This window comes from Coffea eugenioides, unplaced genomic scaffold (assembly GCF_003713205.1).
Source record: "Coffea eugenioides isolate CCC68of unplaced genomic scaffold, Ceug_1.0 ScVebR1_2124;HRSCAF=3096, whole genome shotgun sequence".
Classification (NCBI taxonomy): domain Eukaryota; kingdom Viridiplantae; phylum Streptophyta; class Magnoliopsida; order Gentianales; family Rubiaceae; genus Coffea; species Coffea eugenioides.
The window spans coordinates 6029-29739 of NW_020862583.1; the positions used below are offsets into that span (position 1 = coordinate 6029).

Sequence of the window (23711 nt, forward strand, 5' to 3'; positions counted from 1 at the left end):
ATTCTTCTACTAGTCTCCACGGTCTTCTTTACAGCTACAATCGAAATTCTTCCTGGAATTGAGCTGTAAAAAGTTATAAAAATACGTGGCCGTGCACGTTGCACAACTTCCTTAAGAATACGTGGGGTCAATATGCAGGTGTAATGTTGCATATTGCACCCGTGTGTTGCCTTCTCTGCAGGTTTGCATTTTTCTAATCAGTCTTCAACTTTGTTCTATTTTTACACCAATTTCAACTGATATTTTATTGATGATGAAGGCCGCAATAAATCTTGTATAAAACATAAAAGTTGCTCCCCTTGAATTAGCTTTTCAATTCATCAAGAATCATCTAATTTGGAGTTCTGTAGATTGAGAAATAACCAAAATACCCTTAACCGGTCAATCCTCTATTTTAACTTTTGACAATAAAAATGGTTGACTGTATTTTGACTTTTTGATTAGAAAAATTCATGAACTAGATTTTGATGTATCCATAAAAAAATATAGATGTCTTAGCTTCAAAGTGGCTTAAGAATCATTTAAATCCAATGCTTGTAACTCAAGTTATAGCCAAAATATTAGAGGGTGTGAAAGCTGTCAAACTTTACTTTTTTATAACTTGATTGCATTTCATCTTTTGAACATTTTGCACTTCATATTCTTCTTAAATCACTTTAAATCATCAATAATCAACCAAATATATTCTCAACTCACTCCATATAATGATTGCATCATTAAACCCTACAAAAACATGAATTTTTTCACTATTCAAATCCATAAAAATCCAATTTTTCTCATTGAAACCACAAAATGCATACTTCACTAGAAACTTATTTAATTAGTTATAAAGATGACTAAAACATACCAAAACTAAATAATAAAAAAAACACTTAAAACACACAAAATATACACTTATTAGTCCTCTATAAAAAAATCTTCAAAGGATTGCCACATTAGAAATCTTCTCAGGAACTCGTCTGAACATGTTTTTAGACAATCAACAAGAAGAAATCAAGTCTCTAGTGAAAAATCTGCATAGAAAGTCAACCCAAAATTTTGCAAGAGTTGAGATAAAATCCCAGATAATGAAACTGACAATTAACAATATAATGACAATCACACTGTTTGGATTGGCCATTTGTTCAAAAACAAGTTTTTTAAATACAATGTTACAGTAATACATAATAACTCAAAAAACATCTCATCCATACAATATATCAAATATTTCAAAAAAAATTTCATATACACTGCTACAATAAAATTTTTCAAAAACACTCTAAAAAACAACTAATCCATACAGAATGAATGTTTTTGGGAAAACGATACTATGGAACTGAAATGGAAGATAATAAGGAGTCCTTTCTATTTCATGATATTGTTAAGGAAATGTTTGAGTTGCTTCATTTCAATCCGGTGGATTTCTTGCCAATTCTCAGGTGGATTGGTTTTACGAATGTTGAAAGAAAAATGCTAGAATTTCAGAAAAAAATCTGATGAGTTCTTGCAACATTTGCCAGATGCTCAACGATCTTGTCCAAGAACTGCAGGTGGAAGGAGGACAATCATTGAAGTATTGCTGTCTATGCAAGAATTGGAACCTGAATAGTACTAAGATGAAATAATCAAAGGCTTTATACAGGTATGTGGTAAATATTGATAATTGATTTTAATATAGCCCAATGCATAAGCAACTTCTCTTTGTATGAACTTCTCTCTGTATGAACTTCTCTCTGCAACTTCTTCATTCTTCTGTATTAGTGAAGTAAGGATCCATGGCTGCCCTTCAGCCTTCGGCTGAGGGGCAAGGGATGTCTCCTACAGGAAAAAAATCTTTTTCTCAACTCTTTACACAACCGGCGGTATCTAAAATCCAGATCACGCAGGCATCAGTTTACAAGGGAGAAGCTGCTGTTGTTTTTTCAAAAGCAGACGCGGACAGACTTGCGGCACCTTTTCGATGGGCTTTGGTTGGAAAATTCTCTCACGGGCGACCTTCATTGGAAACTACTCGAAAGTTTTTTGCTTCATTAAACCTGAAAGACCAAGTTTCCATTGGATTGATGGATTACAGGCATGTTCTTATTAAATGCACTGCTGAAGCAGACTTTAACAGAATTTGGACGAGAGGAGTTTGGCAATTGAGCAAATATCCAATGCGTGTATTCAGATGGACCAGGGATTTCCATGTGCATAGGGAGTCTTCGTTGGTACCGATTTGGGTAACTCTTCCGACTCTCCCTATTCATTATTTTGATAAACATTCTTTGTTCTCCATATTGTCACCAGTAGGAAGACCCATGTTCTTGGATTCAGCAACGGCTGCTGGAACACGTCCTAGTGTGGCCAGAGTGTGTGTTGAGATCGATATAGCGAAAATCATCGTGTCTAGGGTCTGGGTTGCTGTAGAAGGGGAATCTGGTTTTTGGCAACGTATTGTTCCAGAGAACATGCCAACTTATTGTTCATCTTGCTTTCGTTTGGGTCATTCTCAAGGGGAGTGCAAAAAGAATTTGATTGAGGATGGAATGCGGCATCATCATCAGCAGCAAGGATTAATTTTACAAGGGAATAACGTTCAGTTGTCCCACCCTGAAACGGTCCGTAAAAAAGCTGTTGTGAATGAATCTCAGGATGTGCGAATTACAGATATGATTCATGAAGGTGGAAAACAACAGATTGCAGTAGAGGTAGCTGCTGGTTCTGATATGTTGGCCGAGGAAGGAGATAAAATAGTTCATAATGACGTCCAGCTCAATCCACTGTTGGTTGAAGGAGATGAAGGCAGGCAGGAAAAAAATCCTATGAAGGAGGACGCTGGTCCTATTATGCTTGAAGAGGAAGATGACGCATCAGTTCCTAAAGACTCATTCATAAGCAAACCAAGTTCAATTTTTGCTGAAGGCCAAGTTGCTGCTATGGGAGATGAAACCGACAACATTGTTATCCAAGCACTTTCGCAAATGGATGGTTCATCGAATGCACATCATGGGGAACAAACAATAATGAGTGACCAGCTGGATAAGCAACAAGCAAATGAGAAACCAGGGACCCATCTTCCAGCAGACAACTCATTGACATTTGAGCATCATCACATGGCCGAAAGTAATGCATTGGACAATATTTATGTTGACTTGCGTGGGGCTGAGGATGATTTTGTTTCCACAGACAATGCAGTTGCGGGCAATTTGTCTCCAAGATTGGTGGTCCCACCTCAGCAGCAGCTGGAATCATCAAGTGACGCTTTAAATATTGATCAACCACAAAGGGATGACCGTGAGTTCCGACAAATGCGAGGAAAGGGTGTTCGTGCCCGATTTACATCCGACAGACAATTAAGGTCAGAGACATCATCCAAAAACTCATTCCATGCTCTTTCTCATGATTAATGGAATATTTTGGAATATTAGAGGGATTGCAAAGGTTCCTAATCTAAGAAGATTGATTAAACTAGTACGGTTTCATCACGTTCATTTTGTTGTGATATGTGAACCAAAAGTAGATGTGTCAAAAATTGAGTCCATTCGTCTTCGTTTATCATTTGATTTTGTCTTTGTTAATTGCTCGAGTGATATTTGGGTTTTCTATAGTAGTCCTTTTATTTGTTCCACTGTTGGTAGTTCAGACCAGCATATATCTCTACATGTTCAAAACCCGTTGCTTCCTAGTCCAATTATCATGTCCTTTGTTCATGCAAAGTGTTCGGTGGAGGAGCGTCGAGAATTATGGTGTTCATTGTTAAATGATAAACCTACATTACATCCTTGGTGTATTGGGGGGGACTTTAACGTCATTTTGGCACCTCACGAAAAATGTGGAGGACGTCCATTTGCTATAGCAGAAGGAGCTGATTTCATGTCTTTCATGGAGGAGGCTGGGGTCTTTGATGTAGGGTTTTCAGGATCAAGTTTCACGTGGTCTAATAATCGGAGGAGTAGAGCTCGGATTTCAAAAAGGTTGGACAGATTTTTAGTCAATGGGGCTTGTTTGGATCTCTCTGACGCCATTTCTGTACTCCATTTGACAAGACACCCTTCGGATCATGCTCCGTTGAAGATTTCATTTGCAACTAGGTTGGATAATAAGCCACGCCCTTTCCGTTTTTTGAATGTTTGGACATCCAAACCTGAACTCTTAGAGGTGATTCGCCAAGCTTGGAATCAAAATGTTGATGGATCTCCATTGCGAATCTTATGCTCTAAATTATTGACAACGAGAAGGGCTATTCAATCATGGAACAAGCAATTCTTTGGTAACATCATGGACACTGTGCATGTTGCGGAAATTGCGGTACAACGAGCAGAGGAGATGGTTGATCAAAATGACTCAGACGAATGCCAGATTGAGTTAAATAAGGCTCAAGCGGAGCTTCGTCATGCACTGTCAATTGAAGAGCAGTTTTGGAGGCAAAAGGCTAGAGTCAAATGGCTTAAAGAGGGAGATAGGAATTCACGGTATTTTCATGCGGTGGTAAAGCAAAGACGTGTTCAAGGAATGATACATTGCATCAAAAATTCCAATGGAGTTTGGATGGACAAGGAGGAGGACATAGCAAGTGAAGCAATATCATATTTTAATGATCTTTTCACAGGTCCTTTGGACTCTTTTTCAGATATGTTGCACCTAATTCCTCGTATGATTTCTCCAGAGGACAATGGAAAGCTGGAGTCACTGCCTACGATCGAGGAGGTATATCAAGTAGTAAAATCAATGGATGAGGAAAGTGCTGCTGGCCCGGATGGTTTCACAGGAAAATTTTTTATATTTGCGTGGGAAGTGATCAAACAAGATATTCATAATGCAATACTCAGTTTTTTCTGTGGGGCAGAGTTACCTCGGTTTATCACTTCTACCTCGATCGTACTAATTCCAAAGATGTCAAATCCTCAAGAATTTTCTCATTTCAGACCAATCAGTCTATGTAACTTTTTCAATAAGTTGCTTTCCCGGATCTTGGCGGATAGACTGGCTGGAATGTTGCCAAGAATAATTTCCCCCCAGCAAACAGGCTTTGTGAAGGGTCGTAATATAACGGAAAATTTTCTACTGGCTCAGGAGGTGGTTTCGGGTATTGGAAAAAGGAATAGAGGTGGTAATGTGGCTATGAAGCTAGATAGGTCTAAGGCATATGACCGGGTCGCTTGGGGTCATATCATCAATGTCCTGAGAAGTTTTGGATTTGGGGAAATATTTATTGATATGGTATGGCGCTTGCTTTCTAATGTTTGGTTTTCAATTATTATTAATGGGTCTTCACATGGTTTCTTTAAGTCCATGAGAGGGCTTCGTCAGGGTGACCCTTTATCACCTGCGCTATTCATTATCGGAGCTGAAGTATTGTCTAGAGGATTGAACAACCTTGCACTGCAATCGGGCTTTTTGAGTTTCAAAGTTCCATATGGTTGTCCAGATATAACTCACTTGGCGTTTGCGGATGATATTCTCATATTTGCAAACGGATTCGCCTTGTCTCTAAGGGCGATCATGCAGGTGTTAGAGGCGTATCAAAGATGTTCGGGACAACTTATTGATAAGAGTATATTTTACGTATTTTTAGTGTAATTTATTAATTAGTTTTGGTGTGTTTTATTTAATTTTATAAATAATTAACTAAGATTCTAGTGAAAATATGCATTTTGTGGTTAAAGTGTGAAAATTGCATTTCTATTGATTTTTATGGTAAAAATTTCATATTTTGTAGGTTTAATGATTCAATCATCAAATGAAGTGCATTGAGAAAATATTTGGATGATTGAAGATGGATTAAAATGGTGAAAATAAAATATGAAGTGTAAAAGGAGAAATGCAATTTGAATCAAGAAAAGTCAGCTTTGACAACTCTGACACGTTTTGGTATTTTAACTATATCTGGAGCTACACAGATTGGATTGAGGTGATCTTTATACCATTTTGAAGCTAAGAGATACATCTAAATTTGGTATGAAGACATCAGAATCTAATTTAGCCGTTTTCATTGTCCAAAAGTTGAAATACCGAAATTCAACTCAGCTGAGAAATGCAACTTGAGAACAAAAGAATCAAACAAAAGTCAGCTTTGGCATCTGTTGGTATTTTGGCTATATCTTGGGCTACATACATTGGATTCAGATGATATTTATATCATTTTAAAGCTAAGAGACAGATCTACATTTGGTATGAAGACATCAAAGTCCAATTCGGCTGTTTTCCTGGTCAAAATGTCAAAATACAGAAGTAAAAGTCTGCTGCTGAGAGCTGAAAACGCGGAATTGACCAGTCAGTGGTATTTTTATCATATCTCGGTCTAGACAGCTCTAAATTGGATGATTCTTGAGGCATTGGACAGCTATTTCAATGGGCTACAACTTCTATGTTTTTCACAAGAGCTAATTTAGCCGTCATCATAGAGAAAATAGCAGTTGAAGTAGCCAGATTCTGGTCAGAAATAGCTGCTGGTACAACCTGTTTTCTCCTTCAACAATTTACAGCTATGGATGAACGTATGACAACCAATTAGCAGCTGTAAAAGGGATGTTTCAAGCCTCATTTCCTGATTGCATTCATCTATATATAGCCATGGACTTGCAGGATTCAAAATAACTGGGGAGAAGGCTAGAGAAACTCACCAGAAATGTAGTTTTCACTAGAGTTTCCTTGGTTCATTAGTATAGTATAGGTAGAGTAGTTTATCCATCTTGTATTTGTAGTTAGATTTGGATGAATATTGGAGGGGCAAAGATGAAGAGGTTGATCTCATGTGACAAGGGTGATATCTCTTCTACTACTTTCTCTCTTGTATTGGATTTCATGTTTAATTATAATACAAGTTGGCTTTGTGTTTTTATTATGTTTAGTTAAAGTTTATGCCTAGAGTTATGGTTGAACTTGCTATATTTTGTTAATGATGTTTACTTGGCTATTTGGTGATATTATTTTGAGCACGTTATTTATCACTTTTGGTTATCTAATCATGATTAACTGGCCATTAATTATGATAATCTTAAGGTGTTAAGTTTGCAATGAAAATTGGAATTTAACACTAGTTCAAAGAAGTGATAAGCCTAGGGAGTACACTCACGAGAGTAGAGGTGCACCTATGTGGCTTAAGTGACTTGTTTCATGTAATTTCATAGAAGAAATGAACTTGTAGTTAATTTCATAACCACGAGAGTAGGTATGGCTTAATTACAAGTATAGTTGATTCACTACGAAAGTAGGTTTCACATACATTAGGAAATTACGCCATAACTAATCAAGATAATAGCATTCACTTAACCGATAATCTCATTTGCAAGAGTAGTAAGGAATTCCATATCTCTAGGAGCTTTCTAGTGTTATTTTCTTAAATTTTATATTTGTGGTAGTCTAAATAATAAAGGAGTTTGAAAACATCGGTAATTGCATTCTTCCCTGTGGGATCGACCCTTAATACCCTATACTCGCTCACGATTCGTATACTTGCGATAAATCGCGTGTGGGGTATTTAGGAATTTATAAATGTAAAACTTGATTGGGATGAGCTTAATATTATATGTATACCCCGCGCACGTCACTTATTAATGTGCAAAAAAGTTGTTACTTGGTCCATCCAATGTTGTCAACGGCGAGACGGAGGGTGATTCATCGTATCACAAAGTTTTCCTACAAGCCTTTTCCGATATATTATTTAGGGTTCCCGCTCTACTTTGGAAGATGTAAATCATCATATTTTGGAGGAGTGTGCCAGTCTATTATAGGGAGGATTCAATCATGGAAATCAAGGTTACTTTCCTTCGGAGGCAAGATAGTCCTAATCAAGCATGTCTTGGAATCAATGCCAGTGCATCTAATGTCAGCATCTGTGATCCCGGGTAAGGTGTTTAAAATCATTGAAAAAACCTGCTCATCCTTCCTTTGGGGATCATTCAACGAATCAAAGTTTCACTGGATAAGATGGTCTCAACTATGTTATCCGGTTGATGAGGGCGGAGTTGGTTTCCGGAGACTACAAGACGTATACACAGCATTTTCTTCCAAGCTATGGTGGAATTTCCGAACAAGATCGTCGCTATGGGAGACATTCATGAAAGCAAAGTACTGCAGAGGTCTTCATCCTTGTCAGGTAGAACTCAAAAATAAGGACTCCTCAATATGGCGGAGGATGGTAAATGTGAGCCGACAAGTGGAGCTTTCTATGTTATGGGTTGCAAAAGAGGGGGCGTGTCATTTTTGGTATGATAACTGGCTAGGATGTGGTGCTTTGTTCTTACAAGTGCCAGTTAACCTAGAGTTGTCATTCCATAATTTCATAAACAATGGTCACTGGGATGTGAACCTTTTATATCACAATACCAAAGGAGTATGTGTCCTACATATTACAACAACCCATTCCGGAAGAAGGGAGTGAAGTGGAAGTCTTTTGGATGCCTACAACATCTGGAAAATTTTCCATACATTCAGCGTTTCAAGATATTAGGCAGACTCGAAATAAGTCGATGGTTTTTGCTTCGATTTGGCATCCTCGTATCCCTTTCAAAGTTTCATTTTTTATGTTCAGATTGTTGCGAGGAAGGATACCGATACCAGATAGGCTATGTGAACTTGGTTTTCATTTACCGTCCAAGTGTTTCTGTTGTCCTTCGGCATCCGAGGAGTTATTGAGCATTTATTCTCCAACGGCCACATAGCGTCGGTAGTTTGGAGTTATTTTGGAGGATTATGTGGATTAAGCCCAGGAACTTCTTTGCGCATCTCGTATAGTAGGGTGGTGTTGAGGTCGTATGATTCTGGTTACGGCGGATTATGGGCCGAATTATTCCTACTATTATTTGTTGGCAAATTTGGAAGGCAAGAAATAAAGCAATGTTTGAAGGTGCTCAAATGCGATCATCTGCAATTTGCCAAGCAATTTTTTGGAAATCATTTCATGGTAGGGATTCATTTCAAACAAGCAATCCGATCACAGTCCTTCCGACAATTGTATGATTGCCGAATTTTACTGTTGGAAGGGTTGCCTTCAAAGTTATTCGCTGGGAGTCAAAGGAGTCAGGGCGGTTCATACTAAATACAGATGGTTGTTCTAAGGGTAATCCAGGACTGGGTGGAGGTTGGTGGTGTTCTAAGGGATTCAACGGGATTACCACTCTTTGGTTTCTCGGCCTATTTTGGACAAACTACAAGTCTCCATGCAGAAGTTCGGGCACTTCTCATTGGTCTTCAAACGTGTATACAAAGGGGATTTGGGAATTATATGTATACAATCGGACTCATTGGCCTTAGTTCGAATTATTCTTCGTCAAATTCAGTGTCCATGGCAGATTACAAGGGGAGGTCAGACAGATTCGCATTTTTTGGAGGACGCAACTTGTTTATCACATTGTTATCGGGAGGCTAACACAGTTGCTGATGCGTTGTCCAATGAGGGGGTATCTCATCCACAACAACAAGTCAGGTTATATGACACCTTTTCTACGTTCCCAAGACTGGCTCGTGGGGCAATACGTCTAGACAGAATAGGAATACCTTCAATTCGGAAAATTAAACATATGTAGAAGGAAATTTCTGTATGTTGTTTATCCATATATGAATAAAAACACGTTTTAAAAAAAAAAAAAAATATATAGCCCAATGCAGGTTCTAGAAAAGTGAAAGATTTACCTACAAATTGTGGAATGACCACCAAACGATCATAATATATTTAGGATAATATACATGGTCTTTTCTGGCATTTAACAATCCTTTTGAGCTGCCATATACTACCCTTATTCTCTTCTACATTGCACTTTTTAAAAGTTTATTTGAGTTTTCACTTTGACAATATAAATTTTTTAATTTTAAAAGTACACTGCTTAAAGTTTTTAAATGTGTCTGAATCTACCTCAGTCATAATTATTTGTATTATGAGTTGGACTAAATTTACAAAATTTCTTGCAAGTTTAACATGGGCGGTGGTGGTGGTGGTTCATTTCAAGGATTTCTACTGATTCGAGTTGTATCACTAATGATTCGATCGGCCAAATTTTGAGAACCATTTGACACTTCAAAGTACCAAGTGTAAGTGATTGAAACTTTATTAGTAGTGCAGAGTGGAATAAACACGAAAAAAAAAAGAAAAAAAAAAGATCAAAGGAAGTATGTACGTGAACCATTATCTTCAGTCAAAATGAAATAAATGAAAAGGTAATACCTTTTGTTGAAAATTCAACTTTTGATTTGGTGTTTTTTGAATATTTTAAGTAGTGAAATGCAACAGATATCTTGTACGTTTTGTAGACACACAGCTATATTAGAAAAACAGAATACAATTTGCAAATCTGGTTAAATAAAATTGAGGACGTAATTACTAGTCTTAAATGCAATGGAATTTAGCAAGTCTTAATTTTCCTAATAGGATTGGCTAAGAAAATTTAGAGTAGTCTCAATTGTTACCAACCTAAAGGCTAAGATCCTTAGAGCAATATGTAACTGCTGCAAATGTCAAACTACCAATTCAGTAATTGTTGCAAAAAAATAGCTGCCAAAAATTTATTGGTTTTCCAGTAATAAAGAGCAATATGTAACAAATTAAATTAATAGTTTAAGAAGTAAACTGCAAATAGGTCATAGTTCCAGCTTTGCAGTTGGCAATCAACGCTTTTCAACTTCCTGTCTAGCATGATGTTAACATTGATGTGGTGAGACGCTACTGGCTGCGGGGTCAGATACTTCATCCATCACAGCAGAGTGGGCTATGTCTCTTCTGCTAAACCATCCTCAAGAGCTGAAAAGGGCTAGAACTGAGCTAGACAGAACAACTGGTCAAAACCGTTTAATAGAAGAACAAGATCTTCCTAATCTGCCTTACCTCCGAAGCATCATTTATGAGTCACAAAGATTACATATCCAGCTGCTCCAACTCTCGTTCCGTGCGAATCATCAAGTGATAGCACCATTGGGAACCACAATATGCCCTCTAAAACTTTGTTGATGGTAAATGCTTGGGCTATTCATAGGGATCCTCAGCTGTGGGATGATCCTGAGAGTTTCAAGCCCGAAAGGTTCTTAGGCCTGGAAAATGATGCATCCAAGTACAGGTTCATACCATTTGGTTTTGGTAGGGAGGATTTGTCCTGGTGCTGGCCTCGCCAATCGGTTGGTGGGATAGGCTTTGGGAGCGTTGGTTCAGTGCTTTGATTGGGAGAGGATTAGCAATGAGTTGGTAGATTTATCTGAAGCTGCAGAAATCACAGTGCCTAAGGCCTTGCCATTAATTAGAGGCAATTTGCAAGCCTCGCGAAGCCTGGGAGCATCGGAAATGCAGCAGTTGCTCTTGATGAATATCGCCACTGGCTTTTCTGACCACAATCTACTTAAGAACTTAGAATATGTTGAGAGGAAGCTTGAGGCTTGTTTTGAGAAAAATCTTGAATTGCATAAAGGTATATATAGAGGGCTAAGGATGATAGATCGCAACAGTTTTCTTCAAGTAGGAAAAGAAAGAATCTCTAAGATTTTGCACCTAAAGGTGATGCTTGGATAATATCAGCAGCTATACAAATAGAATAAAGGTTCGATCTTTCTTAGACAACATGAAATCTTAAGATGCATTAGCATGCTGATAACATTGACAACAGGAAGGTGTACTATGGTTTATGAATATCAGTTTCATTTAAGTGTATGATGCATTGAAGTTTCTAAAGTGGAAGGCCCTGACGGGAATTTTTTTATCAATGCAAGTTTAATTCCGATTTTACACCCGTTGGACTGCAAGTATACAGGTCGCAATTGTAGTACAAGATGTGTATCGGGTCGATCCCACGAGGAGCAATTAAAACAATTATTAGATACTAATTTACTCTATTATTTAGACTTACAATTAATTTGAGCAGAAACTTCAGATTTTAATTCAACTACAAAAATTCTTAAATAGATAAATGCAATTTCACAATAGGAGTAGAATTCACTAAATATTAAGATCTAGGGATGTAGATTCCACTTATGACTCAAAAGATCTAAAATGAATTAATTCAACACTTGTTACTGCTCTTGTTTAACCAAGGATTCATTTCCAGAAATACCAAATTCACATTCTCATGATAATAATGGGTTAAAACAGATTAGTTTTTCCTAATCTCTTGGTAAATACTAAATCTGTTCTTATTTACACATGAAATGCAGATTTCATCCACTTGAATATATTTCTATTCTCATGAATATACAACTCAAGTTCTACTTGTGTCATTCCATTATTTTTACCATTTCTCAATGAGTAAAAACAACTATAAACCTACTATTGGTGATCAAGCAACAACAAGTAATCCAACATACACAAGTAGATAAGTTAATACAAGACATAACAAGCATAAATCACAATCACTTCATATCATTTGGCCATAAGCTTCATCTACTCCCTAGATAAAGGAAATTAGCTACTCATGAATGATGAAACACTCATAACTTCATTAATGTAAATCATCATGAATTACAAATACAAGAGGAATAAAGAAAGTCTTAGCCAAGATATGGTAAAGCCTTCCAAAAATCTCCTTTGTCTTGAACTTGGATGATTACAAGATGAAACCTCAATTGCCCCTTGCAAGTACCTAGCTAGAGAGAATATGTTTTTCTGTCAGAAGCTAAGCTACGAATGGTTTCAGATCTCTACCCATATCTCTGCATAAAAAACACTCAAATGCTCCATTTTTCCAAGTCAAATTCTATCCTTTGATTCCCAAATCTTCACTTTGTTAGCATAGTCAAAAACCAATATTTTTGACTTGAAAATAAGCCACTTTTCTTGCCCTTTTGTCTTCTGAAGCATGTGCACCGAATTCCCTTGCATCTTATAGCTGGAAAGTGGTATGAACACAAGAGAATTGGCTGAGTCAAATTGCAGAATTTCGGCTATAAAACGCGCCTACACAAAACGCGGTTACAAGTCACGTTTTGTGTACTCGCGTATTCACTTTGGCCTTACTTCATCTGCGATTTTCTCTATCATAAAGGCCGAACTAGCTTTTGTGCAAAACACAAAAGTTGTAGCCCTTTGAGTTAGCTTTCCAATGCTTCAAGAATCATCCAAATCGGAGCTTTGTAGCCTGAGATATGATCGAAATACTGTCACCTGTTCAAACCTCTGTTTTAACTTCCGACCACAGGGTGCAGCTTCTGTATTCCAACGTTTTGCCCATGAAGATGGCAGAAATGGATTTCGATGTCTTCATACGAATTGTAGGTATCTTTCTTAGCTTTAAAATGGTATAAAAATCACCTCAATCCGATAAGTGTAGCTCCAGATATGGTCAAAATACTGAAAAGTGTCAAAACTGACTTGTATTGCATTTCCTCACTTGAACGTTTTTCACTTCATTCTTCTTGTTGCCACTTAAATTCATCACCAAATCTCTATTTTTCACCTCAATTGACCTCCTTTGGTGATTGATTCATTATTCCTGCATAAAAATGAAGTTTTTACTATTAAAATCAATAGAAATGCAATATTATCCACTTTTACCAAAAATATATAATTTTACCAAAAACCTCTTTATTTTAATTATAAAACTAAATAATCAACTCAAAATTAACTAATAAAATGCACTTAAAAATACGTAAAATAAACTCTTATCAAATACCCCCACACTTGAATCATTGCTTGTCCTCAAGCAATATAAAATTCCAACCATCAATGATCCAAAAATTTAAAATAAACATATGTAGTATTTCAACTCCATTTCCTTGAATCAAGGTAAATAACCCTTATGTGATCTTTCCATTAAGTTCAAGTACTCATAATATCAAGCAAAGAAGAGCCAAGTATACCATAATTTTACCAATTCAACTCAACTTCTTATTTTTATCCAATTTCGCAAGCAAGCAACTCCTATAGTCAATAAAGATGCTAACTAATCTCATGATCAACTTCTTATTTTTCTTAAAGAGGGATTTAATTTACTTTTTTTTTTTTCATGTATATATTTTAAGGGTTAAATATTACTTAAGTTGTGAAAAATGCCTTTTGACGCGAAGATCAACATTTTTAGATGCAGATCCCCGGTTACTCAACATTTCACATACTCAAGTTGCTTTGCATACTCTTAATTCAAGTACCTTTTTACGCGAATGTCGACATTTGTAGATGCCAACCCCCGGTTACTCGGTACGAGAATCATTGGAGTAGAATAACCATTTTTTTTTTTTTTTTTTAACAATATATAATAAAATTCCCTCTAAGAGTAATCATGAGAAGAGTATGACACTTATTAACCATATTAATTTCTTATCTTATAAAATTAGATAAAAAGAAGAATTTTCATCAAATATACAAAATGTAGGCATAATTTTCTCCACTTTACTAGATATACTTTCCTATAAATGTAAAAATTATAATCACATAAAAATCATTTCCAAATTTCATAAGAAAAGAAGTATCAAAACCGCATATATTTATTTCAAAAGGATAAGTGACAAAATTTTATTTATTTATTATAGTTAATAACATATATATGTATAAGGTTTTGGAAAAATTTTGACAGAGTCTCCCCTTAAAAGTGGACTAAATCTCCCTGCCAGCAACCACAAGAAACACCATTTAAGCACAAGAATTATATCAAACACAACTAAAATCACAAGTACCACACATTTCTTCCCCCACACTTAGAATACACATTGTCCTCAATGTGTAGGGAAAGAAAAGAAAAGAAACAAAAGAAAGGAACAAGTGACTCCCCAAGTGAGATGACTGCAGTCCAGTGAAGCCTTGAATCATGAGTCATCGACCGCTCAACCATCCACAGTCAACGATCTACTAGTTACTGCCACAAGTTCCAATATTCAAAATAAGGAATGTAAGTTAACATTTTTCAAACAAAAGATAAAAATAACAAGCAAACAAAAGAAAAGCCAGCCAAAGGGCAGCCTCAATCATCCTCTTCATCGTCATCTTCATCATCATCGATGGGAGGTGGGCGTGTGCCTAAATGATCTTCAATTCGGTCCAGGCGAATATCCATTCTGGCTAAATGATGGTCGATGTCGTCCAAGCGACCGAAAAGCCGCTGCCAGTTGGTCTGTGGCGGAGGAGGAGGTGGTGCTGCAGTAGATGGTCCAGCTCCATCGCGACCATGTCTAGCCTTTTGTCTCCGCTCCTGAACAGGGCGTGGAATGTCTCCCGTGCCAATACCAAGGCGGCGAAGAGTAGTGATAGTCATCTCAGCACGTGGTGGAACATACTCCCGCCGCATGCCTTCCAAGGGAACTTCAAAACGGGGGAAGATTAAAGTCAGTAGACGAGGAAATGAAAGTTTGAAAGAAGTTGTCTTATCGCCTCGCCGTAGACCTAATGTGGCTGATGATGATGTTGCGGGGCAATGAAAATTCGAGCATACGGGGAAGTTCCGGTTGTGGAACATGTAATCAAGGAAGTAAAATATCGCTCTTGCGACCTCCGTGTGACCGCGTCTTCTGTTGGGATGAAATTGTGAGCCATCATGTAAATGGATAAGCCGATGACGAGGTTCGAATACATTGCCAATATAGTCCTCCTTTCTGGTAGAGCGAAAAGGTTGGTACTCGAGACCAAACCTAGCCATGGCCAAATGATGGATGCCCACCTCCTATTCGGGGGAAACAAACTCCTTCTTCCAAAAGTCTACTGGACGTCCGTGCATCCATACACCCCCAAAATAGCAGCCAAATCTTGCCGTGACAAGGTGATTCGTCTTCCACGCACCCAGGACTCAATTATTTCTCCAACTATGGCGCGCCTTACTTTCAATGTTGGCGTAAAACTCGCGCACCAGGTCTGGGTAGTAATGGTTTGGAAGGGTGAGAATCGGAGCCCCAGTCCTAGCTGATGCAAAAGCTCTGAGATGTTGTCATCATCTCAACTGGTGGACTGACGTGCATCTCAAACAATAAACTCCAAATTAGCAACGCGCCTCAGTGCCACTCCTGAATTCCTGCGAGTGTTGAACCTAGCACTGTCAAAATACGCGATCTTCGCTCCACGGGAAGTGCCCTCACCAGGTCGACGGTTAATTGGTGGAGGAGAAGGTGAATTCTCCTCTTCAGTCACCTCCATCTCTTCATTAACCTCCCTCTCCTCACTACTAGAGGATGAAAGTACCGCTCTTCTTCCTCTTGGCATAGTACCTAAAAAATATTTCAATTATTCACATGTACTACAACTCATTTTTTTGGCAACAAAAGTTCAGCATTAATCCAAATAACCTCAAATACAATTGCTCAAGTTCTAATCATTCAATGATCGTACAAGACATATTTTCTGCCTAAAGTTGCCCAAAATCACCAAATTACACAAGATATGTATCAATTATACTTTAATTAGTGAAAATAGGAGCAATTATGATTATAACTATTTAGAATTAACAATAATAATATGCTTTTAGCTATAATCATGTTTAGGCAAAAATTAAACTAACTAACTCACCAAATCAACCAAATTACTCACTATACACAATGCACATGCTTAAACATCATCAACTAACCCTTTTTAACCATAATTTAACATCACCAATGGCTCAAAAACATCCTAGTTCCTTTTTCCAATTTTCATCTAAATATAGCAATTGTGAATTTTAAAGTACTTGAAAACCAATAAATTGCTACATTTAAACATTTAAACATGCTTAAACAATCATAATAATCATGAATAAAATCACAAATAGCCATGAACCTCATCAAATTTTCGAAATTAAAAGATGTCAGATAGCTCAGGATAAAAAATATGAACTTCTAAAATCAAAAGATTTGATGAACAAACTTACCTCAATCACGTAGAAGGATGTTTGGTGATGCTAAAAATGCAAAAAGCCCTATGAAACAACCTCCAATTGAAGAAATTAGAGTTTAAGAACCCTAACTTTCAATCCCTCAAAAACCTGATTTGAGGTATTTTTCTTGGATTTTAATCGGTTAAAAAGGGTATATGAAGCTCAAAAGGTGTTGGGGTGATGATTTTTAGCAAGATTATGGAGTATAAATGAAAATTTGTGAAGTTGGGTAGAAGGAAGAGGGAAAAACGCGGCTGGAAAAATTGGAGAAGTGAAGAAGAAAGGCTGAAATCGCGTTTCTGAAGGCTATATTCAGACACATAAAACGCGACTAAACACGCGCCTTTAACTCGCGTTTCTGAAATCGCGTTTTCTTCCCAAATCTTGCAGCACTTAAAACGCGACTTATAGTCGCGTTTCATAAGTCGCGTTTTTGAGTCTTGATCCAGGCTTGAAAACGCGATTTCCATTAAAACGCGACTTTGGGTCGCGTTTTGAAGGCGCGTTTTCTTTTCTGCAGTTGCAGAATTGAAAACGCGATTCTGAGAAACGCGACTTGTAGTCGCGTTTTATTTGAAAACGCGTTTTCTGCTTCGATTTTTAGCAGAATTTCAACTTTTGAAAAATTACAAAAGGTACCCCAATGACTCAAAATGCATCATAGATCATTTGTTTGTCAATTTTAATGACTGGAACAAATGTAAAACATTAAAAACATGCATTTTACCCCTTTATAATGAATCAAAAACACCTTTAACGTAAATCGAGGGGTTGAGTTGCTTGATCAAAGTTTGCCCTTTTCACCTCAAATGGTCATTCTTGCTTCCATTTGCCAACCCTATAACACAAAAACAAAAAATTAACAAAAACACTTATTTAAGTCTAAAAATCACAAAAAATTAACACAAATAACATAAACATTGGGTTGCCTCCCAATTAGCGCTTTTGTTTATAGTCGTTGGCTCGACTGAAAGAGTTGAATCACTTTAGAGCATTAGGGAGCGATTTTCTCCCCATGGGTCGAAACTCCCGAGCCAATCCACCATGTGGTGAACCATGCTTTGATCTTCATAGTCCAATTTCCTCAAATGCCAAGGAGGAATATTAGACTTGTCATAGAGAGGCTCAACTTCACCTTGGAGTGGATTTTGCTTGTCTTTTCTGAATTGGCTCAACTTTTCACCATTTTCTTCATGAATGGCGAATTTATTAAGGCCAATTCCATCCTTATCTCTCCTCCTTTGTTCCTAACACCATGAAAGTTAGTACCAAGGACATTTATAATTTAAACTTCTTTGCGGTCCTTTTTGGTTAAAACCTTTTCATCAATATGGCAATTAGACAAGAGCAGTAGGTCATCATTTCTTTAATTATCCCAATTGATTCCATTTCCTCACCATTAACCCGTAAATATTAAGCCTTACTTTTTTCTACATCAAATTATAAAGTTCGTTGGCAGTGGCTAAAAAACGGTCGTCCTAGAATAATTGGGCATTCTCCACATCTTCTTCATATCTAAGACAACAAAATTCACAGGTATTATAGATTGTCTTACCTTTTATGAGCACATTTTCCAAAATACCACATGGGACGTGTGATTGAACCGATCCGCCAATTGCATGTAATATTGGTAAGCTTTTTAGCTCTTGAAAGTCCCAATCTCCCGAGCACCGATAAACGGCATAAAGTTGATACACCTTGCACCTAAATCACATAAAGCATTAGAAAAATGCAATTGACCAATAGTGCAAGGAATAGAAACTTCCGGATCTTTCAATTTAGGAGGGAGTTTATTCTAATCAATGCACTAACTCTTCCGTTAATGCTATCCACATCTCATTAATCTAAACAATTTTCCTCTTCTTTGAGACCAATGATGTCTTCAAGAAACGTGCAAATAAGAGGGAATCTGTGTATATAGGCATCAATGAAAGGAATGTTTATTGTGCAATTGTTTAAACATTTTGAAGAACTTTTCAAACTCCCGATCCTGTCCATCTTTCTTCAACCTGTGAGGAAAAGGTATCACATTAGAATTTAAATGAGAATTTAATTTGGGATGAAGTGCATTAATATCAATGATAACATGATCATTTTGACTTTCTTGCTCCCCTTCAATTGCTTGCTTCTTGTCTTTTTCACCACCTGAATTTTCAAAATCGAATCCCTCAACCGTTTTACCGCTTCTAAGAATGATTGCATTGACATGCTCTCTCGGATTCACTTCGGTTTTACTTGGTAATTCACCAGGGTTTCTATTGTTGATCACATTGGCAATTTGACCAATTTGAACCTCCAAGTTTCTGTACATCCCAGCTAATTGGTCCAACCGCCCCTCAACTCGGTCGAATCTATCCGAAGTCACCTTAGCAAGTTTTTCCACCGCGATCTCCCAACTTGGTTTAGTTTCAGCCTGTGGTTGCCTTGGTTGAAATCCCGGCGGATTGGTTGGCCTTTGTTGATCGCCTTGATCTTTCCATCCAAAGTTTGGATGATTTCTCCACCCCGGATTGTAAGTATTCGAGTAGGGATTATTTGGGGCATTTCGGTTGTAATTATTGACAAATTGTACCTGCTCAGAATCAATACACTCATTAATATCATGTTCACCTCCACAGAAAGAGCAACAAGCTACGTGTGCATTAGATGAACTTGGACCAACTCCACCTTGTCTACTTAGCAATTTCATCACATCATTCATTTGAGCACTCAGCATATTGAGAGTGTCCATTTCTATCATACCTGCGTGACATCTCGTATTACCTCTTTCATTGGCCCATTGGTAGTTATTTGCGGCCATTTCTTCTATCAAATTCTGAGCTTCTTGGGGTGATTTACCCATTAAAGCTCCACCTGCGGCTGCATCAATAATAGTTTTAGTGGAGAAAGATAAACCATTATAAAAGGTTTGTATAATCAGCCATTCGGGTAGTCCATGATGTGGACATTTCCGTAACAAATCTCTAAACCTTTCCCATGCTTCATATAATGATTCTCCTTCCATTTGACTAAAACCAGTGATATCCATTCTTAGCTTAGCAGTCTTACCTGGTGGAAAATACTTATTCAAGAATGCTCTTGATAAATCATCCCATCCGGTGAAAGTATTAGGAGCATGAGAGTGTAGCCAAAGTTTGGCCTTATCTCTCAATGAAAATGGGAACAATCTTAGCCTTATAGCATCATCACTAACTCCATTCATTTTAATTGTATCACAAATTTCCAAGAATGTAGCTAAGTGTGTATTAGGATCTTCTACTGCATTACCTCCAAATTGAGATTGTTGAACCATTTGGATAAGTGATGGTTTAATCTCAAAATTGTTAGCATTTACCGTAGGCCTTACTATGCTTGTTTGAGATCCTTGTGTTCCCGGTAGAGTATAATCTCGTAGAACTCGCCTATTTTGGTCATTTTCCGCCATTTCTTCTTCAAATGGTAGTTCTATCAAAATGTCCTCTATCGGTTGCCAAATCTCTTGTTCCTCTTGCTGTTGTGTGTGCCTCCTTTGTCTACGTAGTGTCCTCTCAATTTCTGGATCGAAAGGTGTAACTTCCCGGGACGCCCGGTGCATACACTACAAACAGAAATAAGAGATATTATGCAATTTCAATTGTCAAAAACTGATTACAATATAAGATTAAATATAATCAGCTCAACTAATAAAAATAAATCTGTCTAAATTAATAGAGTTGATTAGGCTCTAATATTGCCGCTCCCCGGCAACGGCGCCAAAAACTTGACGGGAATTTTTTTATCAATGCAAGTTTAATTCCGATTTTACACCCGTTGGACTGCAAGTATACAGGTCGCAATTGTAGTACAAGATGTGTATCGGGTCGATCCCACGAGGAGCAATTAAAACAATTATTAGATACTAATTTACTCTATTATTTAGACTTACAATTAATTTGAGCAGAAACTTCAGATTTTAATTCAACTACAAAAATTCTTAAATAGATAAATGCAATTTCACAATAGGAGTAGAATTCACTAAATATTAAGATCTAGGGATGTAGATTCCACTTATGACTCAAAAGATCTAAAATGAATTAATTCAACACTTGTTACTGCTCTTGTTTAACCAAGGATTCATTTCCAGAAATACCAAATTCACATTCTCATGATAATAATGGATTAAAACAGATTAGTTTTTCCTAATCTCTTGGTAAATACTAAATCTGTTCTTATTTACACATGAAATGCAGATTTCATCCACTTGAATGTATTTCTATTCTCATGAATATACAACTCAAGTTCTACTTGTGTCATTCCATTATTTTTACCATTTCTCAATGAGTAAAAACAACTATAAACCTGCCATTGGTGATCAAGCAACAACAAGTAATCCAACATACACAAGTAGATAAGTTAATACAAGACATAACAAGCATAAATCACAATCACTTCATATCATTTGGCCATAAGCTTCATCTACTCCCTAGATAAAGGAAATTAGCTACTCATGAATGATGAAACACTCATAACTTCATTAATGTAAATCATCATGAATTACAAATACAAGAGGAATAAAGAAAGTCTTAGCCAAGATATGGTGAAGCCTTCCAAAAATCTCCTTTGTCTTGAACTTGGATGATTACAAGATGAAACCTCAATTGCCCCTTGCAAGTACCTAGCTAGAGAGAATATGTTTTTCTGTAAAGAAGCTAAGCTACGAATGGTCCCCAGATCTCTCCCCATATCTCTGCATAAAAAACACTCAAAAATGCTCCATTTTTCCAAGTCAAATTCTATCCTTTGATTCCAAATCTCCACTTTGTTAGCATAGTCAAAAACCATATTTTTGACTTGAAAATAAGAGCCACTTTTCTTGCCCTTTTGTCTTCTGAAGCATGTGCACCGAATTCCCTTGCATCTTATAGCTGGAAAGTGGTATGAACACAAGAGAATTGGCTGAGTCAAATTGCAGAATTTCGGCTATAAAAACGCGCCTACACAAAACGCGGTTACAAGTCACGTTTTGTGTACTCGCGTATTCACTTTGGCCTTACTTTATCTGCGATTTTCTCTATCATAAAGGCCGAACTAGCTTTTGTGCAAAACACAAAAGTTGTAGCCCTTTGAGTTAGCTTTCCAATGCTTCAAGAATCATCCAAATCGGAGCTTTGTACCCTGAGATATGATCGAAATACTGTCACCTGTTCAAACCTCTGTTTTAACTTCCGACCACAGGGTGCAGCTTCTGTATTCCAATGTTTTGCCCATGAAGATGGCAGAAATGGATTTCGATGTCTTCATACGAATTGTAGGTCTCTTTCTTAGCTTTAAAATGGTATAAAAATCACCTCAATCCGATAAGTGTAGCTCCAGATATGGTCAAAATACTGAAAAGTGTCAAAACTGACTTGTATTGCATTTCCTCACTTGAACGTTTTTCACTTCATTCTTCTTGTTGCCACTTAAATTCATCACCAAATCTCTATTTTTCACCTCAATTGACCTCCTTTGGTGATTGATTCATTATTCCTGCATAAAATGAAGTTTTTACTATTAAAATCAATAGAAATGCAATATTATCCACTTTTACCAAAAATATATAATTTTACCAAAAACCTCTTTATTTTAATTATAAAACTAAATAATCAACTCAAAATTAACTAATAAAATGCACTTAAAAATACGTAAAATAAACTCTTATCATAAATAATCTTGCATTCATTTATAAGTTGGCCAATAAAGCTATTTTCGGTCAAAATACAATAAGAATATGCAAATTAAGGTTCTATTGGTAAATATTAGTCATAATTATACAAAAAGAAAAGATAGCCCACAAGTTGGGCCCAATTACATACATGTGTTATGCTATTATTATTAAGCAAAATCAAATAGACATATACATGTGTTTAAAAAAATGTATTCACACACATAATTAGTGAGAAATGACAAATTCATTTTTTGAAATATGAGGGATGGAAAAATTCATTTTGTGAAATGTGAGGGATGAAAAAAATCATTTTATAAAATGTGAGGGACGAAAAAATTTATTTTATAAAATGTGGAGGACTATAGATCAGATTGTGTAAAATATAATTTGACAAATTTACCCTTCAAAAATGATCACATGCCTTGCACATGATGGATTCCGGCCAAAAAATGATCGAAAACCTAGTTAGGGACTAAATTTGTCCGATGTGAATTTGTAAGGGATATAAAATTACACTTTTAAAAGTGAGGGACGAAAAAAGTCATTTTACAAAATGTGAGGGACGTTTTGGACGATTTTCCCTAAATAATATATATATTAGTAAATTTATAAAATAATATAATATTTTATGGCTTTTGGATCAAATACGATAAGATTTTATGGTATTAGAATCTGCATTTAGTATTGATGGTTGGGTGATTGATGAGACTCGTGCCAAATTGCTTCTAGATATGGTTGAAACATTAGTGATTACTGATGATTGGATTGAATAAAAAAAAATGAGTAAGTGTTTATAAATTTTCTTATTCTATTATTTATTTGCCATCGATCCTTAGTCAAATGACATTTATCTCATTAACTATTTTAGTGCTGGATTGCGAGATATCTACCAACATTGAAGTTTAAATAAGAAAAAGAGGTACAAAATTATATTTTTTTAATAAGACTAAATATTTATATATGTTATGGTTGCTTTCTTTCTTTAAAAACTAGTCCTAGTTATCATTGTAATTGGTACAAACTTTTTCAAAAAAAGGAGAAAAGGTAAAGGCAAATAAATGAAATATTGGATGTGGATGCAGTTGAATCTTTGAAAATATATAGAAGTAGTCGACAATAATTCTTTCTTTGAATTCACAATATTGCATCCAACTTGTTGAATGTTAATTTTATTATTTGAAAACAAAAATTAGATGGTATTTATATTATTTATGAACTCTATATATTTTAAATACTTTTTTACTTTAATATGTTCAGAAAATACCCATGGATGTCCATTGAATACCCAGATCTATAAGGGTTTGGGTATGGACTTACTTTTTCAGACCCAAAAGGGTCTG

The 23711-nt window shown here is 36.4% G+C and overlaps 1 non-coding gene across 1 annotated transcript; it reads left to right on the top strand.

Moving 5' to 3' along the window:
• Window positions 1–19636: 19636 nt before the first annotated feature.
• LOC113756253 lies at window positions 19637–19743 on the top strand. The gene has a single exon (XR_003465881.1). It is a non-coding gene; the product is annotated as a small nucleolar RNA R71 (small nucleolar RNA).
• Window positions 19744–23711: the final 3968 nt, after the last annotated feature.